Source organism: Dermacentor silvarum, chromosome 5 (genome assembly GCF_013339745.2).
Source record: "Dermacentor silvarum isolate Dsil-2018 chromosome 5, BIME_Dsil_1.4, whole genome shotgun sequence".
Lineage (NCBI taxonomy): Eukaryota > Metazoa > Arthropoda > Arachnida > Ixodida > Ixodidae > Dermacentor > Dermacentor silvarum.
This window is the reverse complement of record NC_051158.1, coordinates 18,642,196-18,648,592: the sequence shown is the minus strand read 5'-3', so window position 1 is coordinate 18,648,592 and position 6,397 is coordinate 18,642,196.

Sequence of the window (6,397 nt, the reverse complement as noted above, 5' to 3'; positions counted from 1 at the left end):
AAATTCATATATTATAAAGTGTTGCACAACTGGTGTAAACAGTGTAACGATTTCCCGTAAGCTGGAAACTAGCACATCATATTTGCCGCTTTAAACAATATAACAGATTATGTTTACAGAATTTACATAATCTGTTCTCGCTTCAGAGGCTTCCAGTTGTAAACTTGCGCTGCAATTATTCTCTTAAATTTTACCGATATTCGGTAATATACTTGTAAAGAAATTGAGGTCTTGCATCAAGAGCGACAGAAGTCTGCTCTGGCCTGGTACGCTCTGCACTGTTGAGTACGGACGGTTTAGAAAAGAAGTCACGATGATGAGAACGCAGTGCGCGTGTGCGTGCCGCTCAATGTTCCAGTGGCATGTTAAAAGGCTGCCCTTGAGGTCACACATATAAATTATGCCTCGCACTCAGAAAATTCTCTCTTGAATAGACGTTTTATTCAAATTGGTTCAGTAGCCGTCTAACGAAATTGCTGCGTCTCACTCGAATAGAGACTTCGGATTTGGCTGCTTCAATAAAGTTTCTTTCCAATGTAAGTAATCACGATATTTGACCTTATAAAGCTGCACTGTGAACCATATATATATATATATATATATATATATATATATATATATATATAGGTATACGCAGGGAACACCGTATATATATATATATATATATATAGATTAGGTTATGGGATTTTACGTGCTAAAACCACGATCTGATTATGAGGCACGCCGTAGTGGGGGGCTCCGGAAATTTGGACCACCTGAGGTTCTTTAACGTGCACCTAAATCTAAGTACACGGGTGTTCTCGCATTTCGCGCGGCCGGGATTCGATTCTGCGACCTTGTGCTCAGCAGCTCAACACCACAAAAACCGGTGAAACCTAAACCAGCTGTCCAACGTAGAACGCTTTCTTCTGACTAAGCACGTTCACCTGGCTAAATTTGTCGCTTTGCAGCCAAGACCGCTCGCATTTCTGGAAGATGCAAGTTTGTCGAACACGCGAAATCAACGTAGTTTTTCGCAGTGCCTCAGCGCGTGATATCTAAGCGGAGCAGAGTGTAAGCGACGCTCAGATAGAGCTGTCTAGTTGGTTATGTACATAGCTTGTACATAACCAGCGTATATATGACGGTAAACGCAGTGATCTGGCCGAGTTATTCTCCTTTTCTTTTGTCCTTGTCTTTCTTGTGCACGACCTACAACGCATCATGCGCAAGGACAGTCTATAAAGATTGCTTACAGCGGGTCTGCGGACACATCATCATTTCCACGTATACACTTTCTATGGAACGACGAAATATTTATTTTTTTGCTAGAGAAGCCACATTATCCCCGGTCCAGTGCATCTACATCGGGCCGTATTCCATTACAGTAGTGGCAGTCATTGTTCTGCCATTTCTTTCTTTCACTGCTACCTAATTAAACAAACAAACAAACAAACAAACAAACAAACAAACAAACAAACAAACAAACAAACAACAACAAACAAACAAACAAACAAACAAACAAACAAACAACAAACAAACAAACAACAAACAAACAAACAAACAAACAAACAAACAAACAAACAAACAAACAAATAAATAAATAAATAAATAAATAAATAAATAAATAAATAAATAAATAAATAAATAAATAAATAAATAACAGTATATTGTGGGCGTTTATTACGCACGTCTTCTTCATCATCCTACGTTGCTCGATCCTCATCTTTAGTTCTGTGTGATCGTCATCATCGTGGGTGTGCTTTTGTTGGTTCGCTGCTGAGTACTCGAGCCGAATAAACGTCGTGTCAACGAAGACGTCATTTTTGAAGAACTGGACTGACAACTGTTCAGGGCTCTTAACATACAATATATATATATATATATATATATATATATATATATATATATATATATATATATATATATACGTTTTCCTTTTGTTTTTTTCGAGCTAGGCGCCTTTTTTTCTTTCGGAGCATCGAGATGCTTGCAAGGACGTTGGCATGAGCCTCAACTCGTTCCGACAAACGAACAGATGCCGACTGTTTCTTTCATCATTCGGTGTGAGCAAAACAAAACGAAAAAAGAATACCGCCCTGATTTTGGGCGCGAATTCGTGACGCCATACACTGGCGGAATCGGAGCCTTCTCTGAGAATGCGCATCGACGTCACGGGAGATGAGCAGCTTTCGCAACAAAGCTCACCCCTCACCTTTCTCCGAGCCGCTGCGTGCTCCCGCAGTCATTGATCTCGTTCATGCGCTGCTATGACTAGCGCCGCTTGACATTCTGCACTCAAAAACGCGACGTGTGTCTATATACTGCTGCAGGTTTCAACACATCTTGGCGGATCAGTTCCATAAGTTCACCATATATACATCGAACGAGAACGCGCGCTCTGATTCGATCGAATCCTATCGATTAAACAACATTGACATTGCCACCACTGCAGGAATGTGGAAGAAAGCTTTCCGCTTTGTTTATTACAATTTCTATTAACCGGTGTGCATATAAATGGCTTGCATTGACGTCATCGTAGCCGCCATCTTGGAGTATACTACCTGCGTATACAAGAAAAGTGAGCTAGAGCACGACAAGCGCGTCTTGCTCTGAGCGGCAAATCAAATAACAGGAATAATTCGGTGAAAAAAAGGTCCCCGTCAAAAAGAAAGACAACGTAGAGGCACGGTGATATATAGCGCGGTACAGGCACGGTAATAATATGACGCGGTAACGTCATCGTGGCCGCCAGGCTTGGGTACTAGCATGGTGAGATCCCACGACGTCACGTGAGAGCTATCGATAGTACGTCTGTCTGATTAGGGCCGGAATTAAAAAAAAATGCAATTCATTATCGCGCTTCGTCAATTGTCCGAGCGCCTTGCGTTATCACTAGGGTCACTAGTTACCACCACGATCGGCCGGTCGTGAATCGGGGGTGGTAAGAGAAAGAATAGAATCGAGTGAAAGGAATCCTTACATCGTACCGGCCTCTAGGTTTGTGTTTCTCTGTAGACTTCGCAAAATGTCTGTACGTGGCATGTGCTTGCGTGTTATGCGGAAAGAGGTAGCCTCAATGTTTTAACTGCGTGTTTGGACACTTCCCACTTACTACAGTTAATAAACAATGGCAAATACCTTCGAATACGCGTCGGTAGCGAATCACTGTCGTCGTCATCCTAATTAATTACATTGAAAGACGGACCAATGAATTTTCCACTTGCTTTGGCGTTGCGCGGCTAAGTCCGAGGGCGTGCGATAAAATCCCGGCCACGGAGGCTGCATTTCGATGGGGGCGAAATGCAAGAAAGCCCTTGTACCGTGCATTGGGTGCACGTTAAAGAACCCCAGGCGGTCAAATTTAACCCTGAGTGACCCAGCTACGGCGTGCCCCCTCCACCACGGCGTGTCTCATAACCATATCGTGGTTTTGGCACGCAGAACCCCAGAATTTAATTAACGAATTTAATTTCCCACTGTCTGCGTCAACAAAGCCCGCTTCTACATAGCTGCAAGTTCCTCAATTTCGCCACTTCATTGTCGAACAATAGCAGTGCGTCCGAAAGACGAAGGACATAGACAGAGGGTCTCTTCGTCTTTTGTGTGCACTGCAGTTCCACAGTGATAACAAGGAAGTGTTTGGTTTTGCGGTGTCTGTTTTGGCGATGTTAGCGCGGCTTGCATGGCGTGTCCGGCACACAACAGCGCCTCCACCCGATGTCACGTTGTACTGGCAGTGAAGAGCCAAACACCGACAAAAGTGTATGAGCTAAGAATCCGAACTCCTTATTGCGCGAACCATTGTCCAGAAAGGCACGCAACGCTTAAATCACAACGGTAGCGGCGACAACAGTGGTCGGTCATCGAATCTCATGGGGCAAGTGCGCCCGCTATAGTCTCATTGTAACAATTCTGCAAGTCGAAATGTGCATCGGAGTTGGCCCAGAACTAAAGCTGGCTCTTAGGTATACTCATTTTGACCCAGGTGCGAAGAAGATTGGAAGCCCTATATTAGGCATCACTGGAACACTACTTGCTAATGTCTCCAGCTCTGATGAAATCATTCTTTATATAGAGCCGGCTATCCGGAAGGCTGATCTTCAATGGTCAACGTATATGCGCGCAAATGAAAATTATGAAGAAAAGAAGGCCAGGGAGTATAAAAAGCAAGGTACAAAAGCTCACGTATAACTAAAGTATTTGAATGAGTTTGTATACAATGCGCAAACTTGAGGCATGTTGCATTCTTAAACTCGCCGCGGTGGCTTAACGGCTATGGTATTGCGGTGCTAAGCACGCAGTCGCGTGATCAAATCCCGCCTGCTACGGCCGCATATCGATGGGGGCCAAATGCAAAAGCGCCCGTGTCCCGTCCATTGGGGGCACGTTAAAGTGGTCAAAATTAATCCGGAGTCCCCCGCTTCGGCGTGCCGCATAATCAAATCGTGGTCTTGGCGCGTAATACCCCAGAATTCATTCGTGTATTCTTAACACATTTCTGGCTTCTTTTTGAATTTATAGCGGCGGTGGCGAAGAGGAAGAAGACGACGACAACAACTGCCACAACAGCAACCTTAATGACGCTGCATTTTCTTTTGTTTTATTTAACGGTACTGCTACATGGAAGAACTCATACAGGAAGTTTCACGTCACTGAAACAAAACTTTGAAAATAGAATGGTACACCTTAAACGAAGGAGACCAACGGTTCATTGTTCGCAGGTGTCTCGAGTTGCACAGATGGTCATAGCGGTGTTTTTCTCAGAGCATGAATGGCTTTCGGAAAATTATATATGCAGAGGAGAGAGTACTTTTCTCTGTACTTTTACTAAACCCATTCATGCGCTACGCAGAACACTGCTATGAACTATTACCAACTCGCCCAAGCTTCCACCCTCGTTTAAATGTTTGTTTTAGGGGTCGCGTTTGAAAAGTTGCAGAGGGCATGCTTAGGAACAGTGCATGAAGTTGTTTCGATTGACAGCGCTGCCATCCAGACGCGCAAAAGCGCAGCTACGCAATTCATTTACACTTGACGAGCTTTCTTTACGTAAAAAATAATGTCAAAATAACAATTTCATCGGTGTTTCTCAGAGCGCTCTACTTTTTTCTGAGCACGCTCTATACAACAGAACGAAGGCCTCTCCCAGCGATCTTCAATTAGCCGTCCTGTGCCAGTTGACGCCACCTGCAAATTTCCTAGTTTCATCACACCCCCTATTTCTCTGCCGTCCTCGACCGCGCTTTTCTTCTCTTGGCACCCATTCTGTAGCAGACCACCGGTTATCGGCCCTGCGCATTACATGGCCTACCAAGCTCCGTTTCTTACTGTTAATGCCAACTAGAATATCGGTTACCCCCGTTCGCTTTCTAACTCACACCGGTGTCCTCTTGTCTGTTTAACGTTACGCATAACAGTTTTCCTTCCATCCCTCGTTGCGAGGTCCTCAACATCACCTGAAGCTTCCTTGTTAACGTCCAAGTTTATGCTCCTTATATTAGTACTAGTACAATGCAATGACTGTGAATTTTCTTTCTCAAAGATAGCGGTCAGCTGCTGGTCATGACTTGATAATACCTACCGTACGCGCCCCAACCCATTTTTGTTCTTTTGTAAATTCCTTCTCGCTGTTATTGTCTCCTGCGAGTAATTGCCCCAGATAAACATACTCCTGCACAGACTCTAGAGGCTGACTGGCGATCATAAATTCTCGTTCTTTTGCCAGGTTATCGAACATCACATGTGTCTTCTGCGTATTAATTTTAAATCTTGCTCTTACACTTTGTCGGCTGAGGTCCTCATTCATTTGTTTCAAGCGATCTCCAGCGTTGCTGAACAGGACAATGTGTCATCTGCAAACTGCAAGTATATATATATATATATATATATATATATATATATATATATATATAGCTGATATACTCGCTGTTTGTACTCACTCATAATCCTTCCCAGTTTAATAGCTTGAGTATTTCTTGCACGTATGCAGTCAATAGCACTGCAGAGATTGTGTCTAATTTCTTGACCGGTATTCTCCCGCTTTTCTTGTGCATAATTTAGCTATAGTTGTTGAGTGTTTGGCAAATCACTTCTGCAGGAGGCCCTAAGGCAGAGGGATGGTTATGAAAGGGAATGGGAAGAAGGGCAATCTTCCCTTTCATGTGGAGTCATTATATATATTTGATAAGATGTTCACGTATGCTTCCTGTACTCCTTGACTACGCAATGCCTTCTCCACTGCTGACATCTCTACTGAATTAAATGCATTATCATAATATACTAAAACCATGTGAAGGGGTGGGCGGTTCTCCAGAGATTTTTCACTGACCTGATTGATGACAGATATGTGATCCATGGTAGAATGCCCCTTCCTGAAGCCAGATGCTCTATGGGCCGATTGAAGTCAATTGTGTTG